The 15,935-nt window shown below is 40.7% G+C and overlaps 1 protein-coding gene across 1 annotated transcript in view; it reads right to left on the bottom strand.

Annotated features, from left to right (window-relative positions):
* CNOT2 (CCR4-NOT transcription complex subunit 2) overlaps positions 1 to 12,974 on the bottom strand; it is an 84,284-nt gene extending 71,310 nt beyond the window's left edge. The window contains exon 1 of the mRNA XM_054278028.1: positions 12,904 to 12,974. The gene's annotated coding sequence lies outside the window, so the exon portion shown is untranslated. The remainder of the gene's footprint in view (positions 1 to 12,903) is intronic.
* Positions 12,975 to 15,935: the final 2,961 nt, after the last annotated feature.

Genomic DNA, 15,935 nt, shown 5'->3' with positions numbered 1-15,935 from the left:
AAATATCAATAATCTTCCTATAGACACAACTTATCTCCTAAAGTGACACTTTATTTCAGAAAAGAAAATGTTAAAAAAATCAAGAGCACAAAAATACTTTTTCTAAGCATTTAACTCCTGAGCCATTTTCGAAAGAAATCTTGGGCAGATAGTCCCCTTTGAAAATTCTGTATTTTAAAGTTGGGATTTCTGAACAAAATCCTATAATTTGAAGTTTAAGCCAACATTTCTAAACTAAGGAATTTTCAAAACATTTTCTACAGTTGTTCTTATGCTTCATGTTCAGAACAGCACAATAAATTGCATGCACATGAAATGCACTTTAATCTGGGCCTTGTTTAAAAATGCCTTCAAATGCACTACTTTGGAAGAAGAAAAAGCTATGAAAACATACTGATTCAGTTTTATTAAATTAAGACCAACTTAACTTGTTACAGAAAGCACAGGCAGTAATATTGCATTGTATAGCAGTAGTCATTAAGACCCCATATTCTTTCACTTGCCCAAACTACAGAGTGCATAAGCCTTTTAGGACCAAACACAACCTTTAACCATCTTTCGGGCAAACTGATCAAATTTATTCTTTTTTAGAGCAGCTAAGATAGTTCAGTGTTTTTCAACAGAAAAACACTCCCCTCCAGCTGAAAACATTTTAAAAATCTGTTCTGTTGGGATGCTCTAGTACTTGAATGCTGTGCAACAGTGACAAGTTCAGTCCGTTCTTGTCTTAGGAAACCACTGTGTAGCACCACAATGAAGAGCTGCTCAATCCACCTCAGCTGCAAGGCTGTGCACGGCCGTGCTCACGGGCTGCACTGAGACCGTGCAGGCTCTCTCTGATCTCAACACATTTCCCCTTCGTGCACAGGACTGCTGGGCCTGCTGTGGATGCAAGCTCAGCCACGAGACAGCTAAGGAGCTGCCATCCTAGCACTGAGAAATGCTTGGCATTGTCTTAAATACCAGTTGGGTGCTACCAGGAGAATAGCTAGAACACAGAGGAGGAGGAAACCAGAAGAGGAATTGGAGTTCAGAACAGGAACAGAGAGATTGCAGAACAAAGAGATTGCAGAAAGAAAAAGACAGATGTGTTAGGTTCTGATGGGTAGGAAGAGAGCCCCAAAGACTCAGACACTACAGCATGCAGAGCCTCAGATCCTGGACCCATCCCTTCTGGATTTTCCCATTCTTTTGTTCAATGGACCACGAACCACCGTCAAGATCTCCTTCTATCCTCTTCTAATTAATGACACAGAAACTACAGAGAGAAAACATGTCTAGCTAAGATGTTTAAATGCCACATATGTAAACTAATTTTATGTCTGTCCATAAAGGTTTGTATTTTCTTTTATTTTTTAACAACGCTGAGGGAGCCACACACAGATTTTTACAAGTGCCTTCTGCTTGAAATATTTCATGAGTCTATGGAGAAGCATTAACCATTCACAGCTCCAAATTAAATGAAGGTATTTATGTTATGAAATCCTAAGCCAGTGTCTCCATTTCTCTATTTGTAATGCATCGCTGTCATTTCAGTGAGGCAATATAAAAATGTAATTTTTCAAAAACATATTATAAAGCACTTCCATGAAACTATAATGAAGAAATTGGAGAGAAAGCATTAATCCTGTATTTGCCTATAATTTTGGATAGCATGATCTGAAAAACAGGATTAAAAAAGAAAAACCGCAGTGTGAGAACACCATGAAACCTCTCTGACCAATGAGACCAGAGTGCTCTGGGGAAAATATTATTTGATCAAAAAAACTGTGTAACAGTGACATGTATATGGAACCTGAGTTAAGATGGGAAAGAAAGCCTTCATTCCAGCATTCCTTGAATTCAGACTCCCTTGAGTTTGCAATTTTAATGGCCACTGAAGCAGGGTTTTATGTACTGAGGGAGGGGTTTGTTTGCAAGAAAACTTCAAACACTCATTTAAACAGTGACCTATATCCCTCTCAGTTTATGAACTGAAAATTACACAAGTTTGACATCACAAGACAAAAACTAAGCATCAGGAAGAATAATGAGGTGACCCAAAACATCACTTTTCAATCTTAAATTGCAGGAGAAGAAATGAAACGCAGCAAAAAGAACTGATGAAAGAGTAAGAAAAGCACAAAAAACCCCAAACAAAAACAAACCAACAAACCATAACAATACCTAAGCCAAAAAAAAGAGAGGCATTCTGGGAGTACAGGAGATAAAAAAAGGCTACCTGGAGTGTCTTGCACTTACCTAAACCCCTGTCTTCAGACAAAACTTTAGTTCTCAGAATAACATGCCTATATTAACACTGGAAAGCCTTCATGACTTGATGGAACAGAGCTGCTCCTCTCCAGGTTGATGTGCTAACCCAACTCAAAGGTTCTCACAATAAATGAAAAAAATTTTAAACTTCTAATAGTTAAGATTTTAAAGCATATTCTATATTAAAGAACAAATAAGTGAAGAATATGACCATATCAGCAGTGTTGCATAGATTTCTATCACTTCAAACCTCAAATTTAGATTAGATTCTCATAACAGATGCGTAATTACAAGGTATCACTAGGAGTCCCATTCTTACTCAAGGGACACATTTCATTAGTAATCTTGCCTTTTATAATTCTGATTTTTTGCCCATTTTACTTTACCAGTTTGGCAGTTTCCACAGAAGTCAGACTGCTGTCAGGAGCAGGACCTGGCAACATTTCCCAGGAATGACAAGGCCTTGCTGTGGAACCCATTCTATTAGCAGCTGTCTATCTTGTTTTAAGATAGCACTCTTACCACCCATATCCCTACCACCACTGGAATCTCACCTCTGAGAGGAAAACAGAGAAGAGAAAGAAAGAAAAGAAAGAATGATGCTGTGGGCAGAAGCGTGGCAGTTGCATTCATACAGAAGAAACACACCACGAAAGGGAACTCAGTATTGCAAACCAAGGCAAAATTTGATACGTCTTCTGGGTTTGACGCTACAAAGCATGAGGGCAACGGATTAAGCAAGACTATTTTCACTTTTTTTCTTGTTTCAGTATTAGCTTAACACTGACAACTGAATTATTTTGAATGATCTTCATGCATAACAATTTCAGAAGCTTACCTTCTAAGCAAAATCTGTCATTCTCTGTGGTCTTATGCACTTTTTTATTTTCCAGTAAAAACAGTCACAGATACTTTAGAGTGTCACTACAATTATTAGTGACTACGAGTTTTCACAGAAAACATGTTCACTGCCAAAATATTCATATCTCAGAAGGATCAAAACATACCCACACAGTTTTATGGCATGCCATGGCAAGAGCAACATTACAGGGATGTGAGCTCATTCTGACCCTGTATTAATCAATAAAATAGACCATCCATTCACTCTATAAGCTGCAAGTCAAGAAGGTAGATATTGAATAAACCTCACATAAAACTATAAAGTTTTGCGTAATTAGACAGGAAAGGGAGGTTATGCCATCTTCCACAAAACTCTGAAGCTTTTAATAAATAGTAAGTTATATGATGAGTGAGGGATAAACACACTAATTTCACAAATAGAATTTATATTAACAGGACAATTAAGTAAAACTTTACTGTTTAACGTAAAGTGTGTACTGATTCTCCACACCAAAATAAATGGCACATTCTTTTCATGAAACTCTTCTCACTCAACAACCCCCTATGAACCTGGTGAAACCAATGTTTTCCTGACACAGCCCTACTCAAATCAGGCCAAGAAGGCTCAGTGCAGGACCTACTTCATGTTAGCAGTCTTCTCTTAGCAGTGAACAAACAGATGACAGACAGCTGTGGCGAGCAAACTCTGGGATACACGCTTTAAAAAAAAAAAAAGGACTGGCACAAAAATGCTGAAATACACAACCAATACATTATTCTTGCATTTGGCTCCCTGGACACCTACTCAAGAAAAAGAGGAAATAATACCAGAAAGAACAGAACATATTTGCTATTTCTTCTCTACAAGCACAGTGTTAATGACAGGCTAGGTCTGGGCTGACAGACCAGGGACAGAAGAACATGGCATGGTCTGCACACCAGAGGCTCCTCCCTCCCTTGCCCACCTTCTCCCTGCCTATCAGAGGGGCATGCCTGCTCCACCAGGGCCCAGAAACAGTCTCAGCCTTTCCATGCAAAGAACAAAACCCACACATGTAGAAATGGCACACATCTAACTACCTGTATATGAGCTGTTTGCCTTTGTTAGGATAGACAAAGGCAACACATACTTTGCCAAGGGTAACCGTAACACTGAAGCTTGGGCTTCTGGTGTCATAAATATCAAGCTTTACATTTTCAGTCTTACCAGATTTTACCTCCATGGTTGACCAAAGGAAGTCTGAGGGCTGACAGTGCTTCCCAGCACCAAAGTTATGGCCTAGATGTTGCTAGAAAATTAAATAATTTGAATTGTTCAGATAAAACAATTATTAAAAGCATCTACAAACATCTCACTTATTGTTAAAGATGCAACCTAATCAAGAGATTACCTGTTTGTTTAGTTTTACAAATATCTATTTCTTCAGATCCCTTTGAATTCATTCTTCACTGAAGTACCAGATCTCTCAGGGAAAGAGAGATTTTGTACAGTGAAGCACTTGGGATGTCTGTAAACAGCACTATAGAAAATTAACTTCTAGAGTGACTCTAAGAGAATAAAGAATGGTTGCCTCTGTTTTGGCCTCAGACTTTGAGATGAACTTTCAGTCCTCTACTCTGAAATTTCAGCTGGGCCTCTAACATAAAAGCATAGCATCTGCTTCAAGCAGTGGTGAAAAATGAGAACCAAGTTACTCAGATAAAGCTGTAACTCTTGGTAAATTTGATTTCTGTTCCTTATTTACATATGACAAGTTTGCTCTGTACAGGTGTCATCCTATCAGCAAGACATGATGCATTTTATCATCTAATATGTTATTTGCAGTCTGAATTCAAAAAAAGCATGAGAAAAGCCACATTAAAGAGATCAAAACATTGCTAAGACTACAGCAAGAGTTGTACAAAACCTAAGAGAATAGTGTAATTTGATCATAAATGTCACCCTTCTTTTCAAGATTTTGAGTTTGCCCTCAAAGCTGCTTTAATATGATTAACATCTCGTTTTCATGTCTGCAGCATCCACAGACTTTCAGAACTCTTCCAGTTGCAGTGCAGAGCCAAATGAAGTTGAGAGCTCTGAGAAGGTGCACATACCCATGAGCAGGAATCCACAGAGCTTCTTTAGGGAAACAAATCTCTACTGAACTATGTAGTACCTTTCCAACTGTTGTTTTGCTCAATTATGCAGAGGAGAAACATACTTCACCATGCAAACAAGGTCCCTGATATTCCTAAAACTACTAGTCATTCCTTAAACAAAGCTACTCTTTGCCCATAGACACTGACAGAGAAAGTGTTTCAGATGTAAATACCCACAATCAAAAATCATGTAGGATGTGTTCCACTTCATACCAGTGGGGATGAAGCCTCTAGGTGCTAACAATACAAGATGTGTTACATAAGACTGTGCACTTATTTTTAGAAGCACATTACAAAATTAAGTACTGCACTGGAATCTGTTGCAGAGCCATGGACAGTTGCATCAATAGGCACAAAGAACAACTGCTCAGCTGGAGCTGAATATTAGGTTCAATTCAGACTGAAGCTCTCTCCTGACAGTCCCAAAAATACTGAACCATCTGAGACTATAAAGTTCAACTTACATTCAGTAGATACACAAAAAACAAACCAAAACACAAAAGCCCTACTAATCATAAAGACCTTTGTTATGAGTAGAAGAATTAATAAAAATTAGTTTCTTAAAGATTTGTTCTGCTTCTTAATACTTGAACCATGATAACCCTCAACTTCCTTATTTCCACATCTCTTTGTGACTTTCCCCCCACTTCAGGGAAAAGCTGTGGTGCGGACACTCAAAGTCTGCCTGTGTTTACAAGATGCTTAACCAGCTGCCATCCTAGCAAATACATACCTGTAGGCCATGTCTATTTCTTTTACAAGAAGTTGCACTAATCTGAAATTCCTTCCTTCACCTAGACACAATTTTATGAGGTCTGTAGGACCACATTTCCAATCTTAATTTCTCCTTCTGAGTTCTGTTTCCACATAGAAGCATATTTATACAAACTCAGTTAAATGCTTAACTTTTGAGTTAACCCGAAGTTGGATTATCTATATATATCTGACTTATTTTATATTTTTATGTTTCTTACAAACATAAATTAATCCATGAAGCACATTCTACTATCAACAGTTTATTCATTTACTACCACCAACCGTTTGCTCACTTGCAGCCTCAGTTACTCCTCTCCAGGCCCTCTCCTAAGTACATTAACACAAGGGCCTGTGAAGTACCTTTAGTCTACTAAGTTTTAAAATACACTGCTCAAAATGGTTTTGCTTTAATAACTGGACTCAGCAGATGCAGGCATTCATTAGTATAGAAAAGGCCAGCAGCTGGACACTGGAGTACATTGTTAAGGGGAAGTTAAAGATGTCTGCTCTTAGTGAGTCACTCCTGGTTACCAACCTACGCTTGGCCATCCCAGTTTGCAAGACTTGTTATAAACTCTTGCTATAAAATCTAATTCAGACTAGTGTAAAATTTAATCTACCCTGTGTACTGCAAAAGAACTGCCAGTAGCTTTAAAAAAATAATTTAAACTAGTTATATGTCTTTCAGAGACAATAAAAGATTAGGATCACAGCTAATATTGAGAGTTTGCAATTCCTAATTAAAATACTAATCCCAATGAAAATACTACTTGCCATCAACCATATACTGCCGGTATTCACAACATACACTGACCTAAGCTTAGCTCAAAAGAGCACCAAACTTCTGAAAACTAAATTTATCCTTGCAAGAAATTTTGAAAGTCCCTGTTCCATCATCGATGTCTCACAACATTTATGTTCTTGCCTAATTAAACTTCCAGGAGATTGGGGGAAACAAAACATATATTTATTGTCCAAAACATATCATCCTGAAATTTCCAAAACCAAAACACAAAACACACACAAGAGAAAACTCAAAAAACCCCAACAAGCAAAAAAAAAAAAAAAAAATTTAACTCCATACCACAGTAGCAAAGGAACCTGAATTCCAGAATTTACTTTGACTTCCACCATGAGATAAAAAGTGATACTGACTTACTCTCATGTGTAATGCTGATCTTGATCAATTTCATCTTACTGGAAATGTGCATCCACATCCAGAAAATAAGTCAACAAATTAAGATTTCAACATAAAGTACCTTAAGTACCTTTCTACTTTATGATAGTGCTTTCGACATGTTAGGAAAAGTATCAAGATCAGTACCAGCACTGCAATAAATAATCAAACATCTCATTAGAAAGATTTTTTGAGTCAAGCAGTTTTACAGATGGACACAGTATTACACGGTACTTTAACATTAAGAATTGCTCATCATCTTGTCAGTCTTTCCAAAGTTGACATTGCTCACAGCTGATTTCTATTTGAAAACCTTTCAGATTCCCACTTCTCCACATAACAATACATGGTACAAATATTCAAGAGATTACATTCTTCTGTACGTTTTTAGCTTACTTGGTCATTACATAAAATACGTGCTTCACGGCTATTTTCCTGTTTTATAACTTTTTCAAAAAATAATTATTTATATGCAACAAGTACTTTCTCACAAACCTCATCACTATTGAATGGTGAAAGACTTCAAGCATATACCCAAACAAGTCCCCTACACAGCAGAGCAACAGAAGGAAGACTGGCAGACATTTTTTCCACCATTATAATTCTCTGGCAACATTTCCTTTGCAAGAATAGTTTTCATGATTCAAATAAAAAATGCCTACAAGGAATAGTCATTCTGCCCCAAACAATGCAAGGTTTTCATAAGCTGGAAGGGGAAAAATACTATTCCAGTGAAGCTCAAAGCAAAAACTCACAGTGATGTAGACAGTAAGACAAGTAGAGTTCACTGACACAAGCATTAGTTGCTCATTTTACACCACGACAGGCATTTTCTGACAACCCTTTTACAGAAAAGACAATATATGATATTACATTATCAATGTCTGTGTTACAAAGACAGCTTTAGAAAAACTTGCTTGCCAAGACATTGCCTACAAATCTAAATGTTAACATTTTAAAATTAAAAATAGTTGGCCATAATAAGTCCAACTGCCTCTTTTTGGTGCATAAAAACCGCCTCCTATTGTTTCCAAATGCACACATATTTAGATTCAATGCAAATGGCAATGCCATTCTGAAACCTGTAAGGACAGACCAGACCTACTGAACTTGGTATAGGGCCATTTTGGGGGGCTGACATTGTTTTTGCTAACCATATGTACTAACTGCTACTGGCATGTGGCTCCACAGGAGTCCTGAAGCAGGCAAGTGAAACACAGGAAACCATTATCCCCTTACTGCAGACTAGAACTTGGCCATGAACTGGTTAAATGACCTACCCAGAGTAACCCACTGCAGCAGGTAACTCACACAGAAAGCATGGCCCAACTCAGCCCACTGGATTACTGTCTGCTCAGCAATAGCAATGCAAAGTAAGAGTTCCTATTTTATGTACCACAAATACAGCAGCCTTTTATACCTGTTTTCAGTTTAATAAACTACATCTTTTGATGAATAACTTGACCACAGCAAACTATATTCAAACATAATTGATCGATCTCAAGCACATAAAAAATCTGAAAGCAAGATTTTAAAAATGCTTCTGAAGTTCAATAAACCAAAAAAAAAAAAAGGAAAAAAATCCCAAGTGACATGGGGTGAAAACTAATACTTAAAAAATATCACCCCATAAATTATCCCAAATCAAAAGGGAAACAGGAAGAAACAATGGTTTACTTATTACTGAATTTCTGATTAACAACTCTTACATTTCAATTTAACAAGAGAGAGATGTGTCTGAAAAAAAGTCTTCATTATAATAAAATTTTAACCTACCAGCATAATTTGAAAGGAATCCTCCTAGGAAATGTAGAGTTGTGAAATTATACGTACTAGCACTGCAAAAAGCAATCAGATGGCAGAGTAACCAAGACAGGGGGAAAAATAATGCACACTTTTCTGTAATGTTACTGATAACCAGGGCTACAGCAAGACAAATTAAGGGTTCTCAGTAACCCCTTTGGACAAGAACCACTTACACCTTGACTTGGAGCCCATTACACAACCAGAGCAGAAGATGAGCTAGTGCACACCACCACAACAAACATATTCTATTTTATTAGAGTATTAAAAATGAAAGATAAAATATATATTATAAGCAATATGAACATTTTATGGCTGGGTTTTGGGGGTTTTTGTTAGGTTTTTTCTTCATTTTTGCACAAAAACACAAAAATATTTTCAATCCTACATAAGAATCTCTTGTTGATGAGCACAGACCATGCTTGGTATATACACACCTGCTCCAAAAATCAAAATAATTCCACAAGGACAACTTAAATATCCTACTGTGCAGTATTTTCATTTGACACAATTCTTGCTATGCTGTTATAATGCTCAATAAAAGCATAATTAGCTGTCAAAATACACCATCCATCCTGAAAACTCATGCACAAAGTTAACCATCAGCATGTAAGCAGGTGCTTTTGAGTCAAGGAGACTACACACAAATTTCAGGTGTTCATAGGCTCAGGTGTTCTTTTCCAGGAACTTGGGTCAGGAGACCAACAGGACACACACAAAGATAGCACCTATGTACTAAAGCATTTCTGGAAAGAAAAAAAAAAAAAAGAGGGAAAAAAAGGCCAATTCTACTCAGGAAAAACAACTGAAACAAGTTAAATTGAATTGTTCAGTGCAGTGCAACTGAGACATAAATTTAAAGCAAATATATTAGCAGATTGCTGCTGTATAGCAGAACGCTCACACACTTTTTTTTTTACTTATTTATGTCTCAAAAGCTCAGATAAAGCAAATTTAACCTAACTTCAACTTCTATGCTTTTACCAATCCTTGAAATTTACATACACACTGTATTAAGAGTAATTTTAAATGAGAAAAACTGGCTCATTTACAGAGCAATCATTTAAATCTGTTGTAAAAATACTGATTTGACTTCCTAAGGTACTGTACTTCTATAGAAACTGGTAAAGGGCTTTCTATTTAAGCTAACATTTATAAACATGTACAAGAAATGTGGCAAATACTCTGCCATGAATTTAGGAATTTTTATTTTTTTCTTTTTAATAACACATTTTTAAGGCACCTTTTATTCAAGCAAATTATAGCTTTAAGACAAGACATAATTTTAAAAGTTAGATACAGGGGTCTACTTCCTTTTGAATAAAATTCTATACTTGGTGCACTTTCTATACTACCTCACAGGAAAACAAGCCATTCAATATTTTGCTTTAGCTTCCAGATAAAGTCAGAAAGCCAGGTGACAGAAAGCTCTGCTTTAATTCAATTGTGGTGCATTTTTAAGTTCTATACACTTCCTGAGTTCATAAAAAGATGAAGGTGGAAGATATGTTTGAATAAACAAAGTTATGATACAAGGCCCCTTTAAAACCATAATGAGGTTACAACTTAGCAATTACAACACTACAGACCTTGCATTAACGTGAATATTTGGGTAATTTTTAAGAAAGCTACAACAAAGACTTAAAAAGCAATAAAGTTCCTGATTTCAAAGCTAATCTCTATCCAAATAGAAATGCACTTAGAAATATAAAAATTAACCAGAAATACTTTCTGAGATGTATTGGTCCGCTGCAGGCACACAGAATTCTCATATGAAGTGACTGAGGTAAAGACCAAAATTTTCAGGTGGAAACAGACACTTATGGGAAAATGTTTTAGCATCAAACTTCAGGACACACTAACTGTCCTATTTTTTCCACTAAATGACAATTATCTAAAACTAGATTCTGTTAAAGAGAATTCAAATCTTTTTTTTCATATAAATTTCTGGGGTTTCTTTATTCTCCATTTTAGCCAAGGGCTTTTCTTTCATTTCTTGATAGAACTGACACACAAATGGGTTGCAATAACAATGACTACTTTGACAGCAATATTAAGTTTCTAGAGGAGATGTGTAGACAAGGTTTATCTACGACTACTCTCTTAGCTTTATCAACGGCTTCCTGAAAATGAAACGGAAATACACTCGCAAGTCAAGTCACTCAGCTCTTGATAGGTGAGTATTCAAATCCCTTTCTAAAATCAGAAGCAGTCAACACCTTGAAGTTTAGCATACCAGCTGAATACTCAACATAAAGAACAGTGGAACTGGGGGACAAAAAGAAGAGGAAAACAAGGTATGGGACAGATACATCATGTTCAAGTTCACAAAACTTGATCCTGTGAGCCATGTTCTACTAATGTGTCATTTTAAGAGAGCTCAAAGTACATCAACACATACACAACAATTCCTCCAGATCAAAGGAAGACACCTTTGCAATATAAACTTCTACAATTACTTTGCTCTTGCAGGTCTTCACAAGTCTTAACAGTTTGAAACAAATCCAAGTTTCCCAAAATATAAAGTTTTCCAATAACAGATATGACAACAGGTTTGATCATCTATTTTTCCCCAGCAGAAGAGTTAAGACTAGCAGCCAGTCACCAGCACCAGATGCTGCTGGCGTTCGGGCACACAGGAGTGTCTCCTTCACACACTCAAGCCACACAAACATATATATTTATGAAAGATACACAGAAAGTTCTTCTCCTCCCCTGGGGATAAAACAGTGCAAAGGTGGAAACAACTTTTTCCCTGACAAAAGAGACAGCAGAAATTAAACATGCTTGTGTGAGGTTTGAATAGGCAGCAGAAGCAAATACCACCTTACACATGCATATTTTAATTTTCCCACACTACAGAGCCTCCAAAACAAAGTTACTTGTAACTTCAACAACAAAAACCCACCCTAAAACCGAGAATACCCACTAGCTGGTATCTTGTTTTCACCAGGAGCATACATACGCTAACCAAACTGCTAACTCTGACACCTGCATCTTTCCCCACTGCCCTACTGTCCCTCTCTTATCCCTAACTTGTCACCCAGTGCCACCTCCTCTCCCAGCACGGGTCAGGTTCACGCCACAGCCTGTCATCGCCGCCCAGGCGGGCAGGGCAAGGCTGATTCCTTCCTCCGGCGACCGCCTCTATCCCTTTCAAGTTTGTTTTACAGACACGTCCGAGGGAAAGCCAGAACCTGTTTACACACCGCCTTAACCACCGCCAGGAGGAGAGTGAAACAGGCGCAGGCAGAAAAAAAAAAAAAAAAGAAAAGAAAAAAGAAAATAATTTTTCCCCCGAAGGCCAGCCAGCAGCACCCCCGTCTCACCCCCTTTCTGCGCCCGGGGCCCGCGGTGCAGGCCGCACGGCCGCTCGGCGGAGCGCGGGGCCGCCGCAGCCCCGGCCGTGGGCGGCAGGTTCCGCTGCCCCGGCGCCGGGCCCGGGCAAGGCGGCGGGCGGGGGCCGTGCGGCCCCGCGGGGCCGGGCTCGGAGAGACGGAGGAGGCCTGGGAGCAGCCGGCGGGACGGCGGCGGGAAGAAGCCGTTCGGGCGGGCCGGGCGGGCCGAGCGGGCCGCAGGGCGAGCTGCCAACGGCGGCCGCAGGGATGCGGGGCCCAAACACCGCCGGGCCGCGGCCTCGCCCGGCCCCGGAGCGGCACCCGGGGGCCGCCGCCGCCCGCGGCCGCGGAGGAGGGAAGGGGGCGGCGGGCCGGGCCGGGCCTGTGGCTGCGCCCCCGGCTCGGGCGCCGCGCGTCCCCCCCGCTCCCCCTCGGAGACAAAAGCAAACGGAAACCCGGTGGGGCGGTCCCAGGTCCACCGAGCCCCGCCGAGGGCCGCGCCGCCGCCCGGGCCTCCCGCATCGGGCCGCGGCCGAGAGGGCGGCGAGGCCCGGGTCGACGGCGGGGCCGGGGAGGGGCGGCCGGGGCCGGACTCACCGCATGAATTTTCTTGTCCCGCGAATCCAAGATGGCTGAGTATCCAGCACGGAGGATGCTGGGGGAGCAACCTTTACCCTCTGACCCGGCCGCCGCCGTGACCCCGCCGCCGCTCGTCCCGGCCGCCAGCGCCGAGGGGCGGGGGCAGCGCCGCCGCACCGCCCGCAACGGCCCGGCCCTGCGCAGGGGCTGAGCGGGACCGGAGGGAGGGGAGGAGGAAGGAGCAGCGAGGCTCCCTCGGCTGCGCTCCCTCCGCCTCCCGCGGGATTCGCGGCCCAGCGCTGGGGGCAGGGCCCGCAGGCCGCGGGGCTGCCGGATGCTGCCGCTCACCGCCGGCCCCGCCGAGACGCTGCTGGCCGGGGGCGCGCCCGGCCCAGATGCCGTTCTCTGAGGGGAGAGGGCGGCGCGCAGGCCTGGAGCGCCGGGCCGTGGGGCTGAGCGGGGTCAGGGCGCAGCGGGGCTCCCGATCCTCCCTCGCCCCGCACCCTCGGGCTGCCGGGGCCGCTGCAGACCCGGCCCGGGTGGACGCGCTCCCGTGGGAAGCGCCCCAGCTTCCAGAGGGGGCGTCCCATCCCCCGTGGCCCTGCTCTGACAACTCCCTTTGGATTCCAGAGGGCAGAAGGAACGGCCTGGCCTCTCTGTCATCCTGGGGAGGTTCTAGGTCAGGAACGACCCGACGATGGGATAAATTGGGTCAAGGTTCCTGTTTTCTCTGCAGTGTGATAGCAGTGGATAGACAGGTCCAGCTATCCACTGGGTGTGTTAATAAAGTGGAAAAGCATTTACAAGATGACCCATGTGGATTTTTAATTTATCGACCCTCAAAACCTGTGTGTTATAGCAGTGGCTTGAATACAGCAAGCGCTGATGCACAAAACACTCATGCAAATAATCCCTTTGAATTCAATGAAACTGTCAATGGTTAAAAGCTAAGCCTGTGCACAAGTGTTTACAGGATGATGTCCAACATCATTGTGAACTGGCTGCTCTGCTCCATCAAAAACCCCCAATGGCACTGACACCTTAGTTTGGTTGTAAAATCATCATAAAGTTTAAAATTTCAAGCAAAGAGATGAGCAGAAATAGCATGTTTCTTTCAATAGTTTCACACGTGTGCTTTCTTCTCGGGATTGATTTTGAACCTCCAAATTGAATTTAGAATTACTGAAGAATTCAGCAAGTTACATAACACTAATATTTTATATTACTACAGTAATACAGTACTACAGTAACATGTCTGCCAACATAAATATGTTTTGAAGATAAAAGAGCAGTCTTCCATTTAAGCCAGGAGACCAGTTTCTTAATGCCACCAGCTGTAGTTGTGTGATGAGCATGGCTGCTGTGTCATTGAAATGAAATGTGTATATACACCATCCAGGAAAGCACTGCATTTTATTATTCAATCATAAACCTTTCCTTTGTGACAAATTCATGCATTTGCTAGAATCAAACCAAAAGTGACATGCTGTTTATAGTATGAGCTTCTGGACCACTTTTGTTGTTCAGTCTGAAAAATCAAACATTTCCTCTTTTACCACAAATCAAATATAGGAGTTGTACTTTTAGACTGAAAAATGCAATCAATGTAATTAACCTTCAGTGTTATTAAATAAGTGTTTAGATAGTCTGATTCTTTTATATCTGTTTATAAACACTTTGCTTCATTATATTTCATTTCACACTTTAGTGATCTGAGTTTCTTTTTTAAAAGCTGATTTTCATTCCATTTTCCCAAAGAGAAGTCATTTAAGACAATTCCCAACAACATGATGCAAGTAAACTAAGAACCTGATATTGTCATTGCATCTACATGGTCTGATCTCTCTGTTTATTACAAAATTACAGTTTACATGCAAATAAATTAGCATTTATAGGACAAGAAGCTTGAATAGCTTAACAGAGCTAGTAATGGGGAAGAAAGTGTGTTATATTGTGTTAGACTGGTTAGCTTAGTATAAACAACATAACTAGCACTCACAATATGTGTGATTTAAATTGTGATTTAAATTTTGTTAATTGAAAAAATCTAACCTGTCCTTCTGCCTAAGTCTGTGTTTTGTTGAGGAAGTTCATTACTCAAGCTGTAGTAACTGTGTATTCTACTTCCTCTTTTTTTTTTCTTAAAGAAAGTGAAAGCATTTAGTGTTTTAATGTGTAAAAATAACATCCAGGGCTACCAACAAAGAAGGTGTATTGCCAAGTATGTGTTCATGTATTTGCTGCTTTCAGTCTTGACTCAGTACATTTTGCTACAAAGGTGAGGCCTGTTTCCCATAGTTGCATCTGCTTAATTGAAGAAGTGCCCTGAGCTCATGTAACACAAGGACTGCTAATTTGTGTGGACAGTCCTAATCCATTTTGAACCATGTATGGTACAGTTTTACCTCCTTTTTTAAGTCTTTGTCTACCAACTGATATGCATCTGTTATTTTTAATCTCATTTAATCAATGTTCTCTTACTATTGACTTATTACACAGGCTAGGCTGATACACATCCATCTTCAATCAGTGTAAGAATGCCTGTAGGAGTCAATCTGAAAACTTTTGTCTGTAGCAGCACAGGTGAAGGAACTAGAAAGCAGGATTACAGAAAACCTGTCCTGCAGTCAATAATCCTCGTGGTGCCACTGACACAGCCTTCCACCTGAAGTTCCTGAGAGCTGGGCCCTGAATGTGTGTTTTCTGAAGCACTCACAACACTTGTCTGCCAGCCCTGTGCACTCCTTGGCCAATGCTTCTGCCAATACCTACAGAAGGATAAAAGCCTACAGCACTTTGCTGGCAAGTTTGGGAAGAGGTCAACAAGAGAGTCAGGTGTGCTTAGAATGCCCAAATGCTTTATGGATCTCAGTGTTCATTGGGAATTCTCTGCAGTTTTTATGAGGCTTAGCTGCAGAGAGTTTGTCAGTGCTCAGTGACTCAAAGCATCACCAACAGATGTGGGCAATGCAGTCGCAGAAGTGGGAGAAATTGCCCAGAGTATGTGTAGGGCAGGGTTAGGCTGTTCCACTTCTCCAAAACATGAAATT

Source organism: Melozone crissalis, unplaced genomic scaffold (assembly GCF_028551555.1).
Source record: "Melozone crissalis strain CALT ecotype California unplaced genomic scaffold, PUWL_Pcris_2 ptg000004l_1, whole genome shotgun sequence".
NCBI lineage: Eukaryota > Metazoa > Chordata > Aves > Passeriformes > Passerellidae > Melozone > Melozone crissalis.
This window is presented reverse-complemented; position numbering and strand designations above follow the sequence as displayed.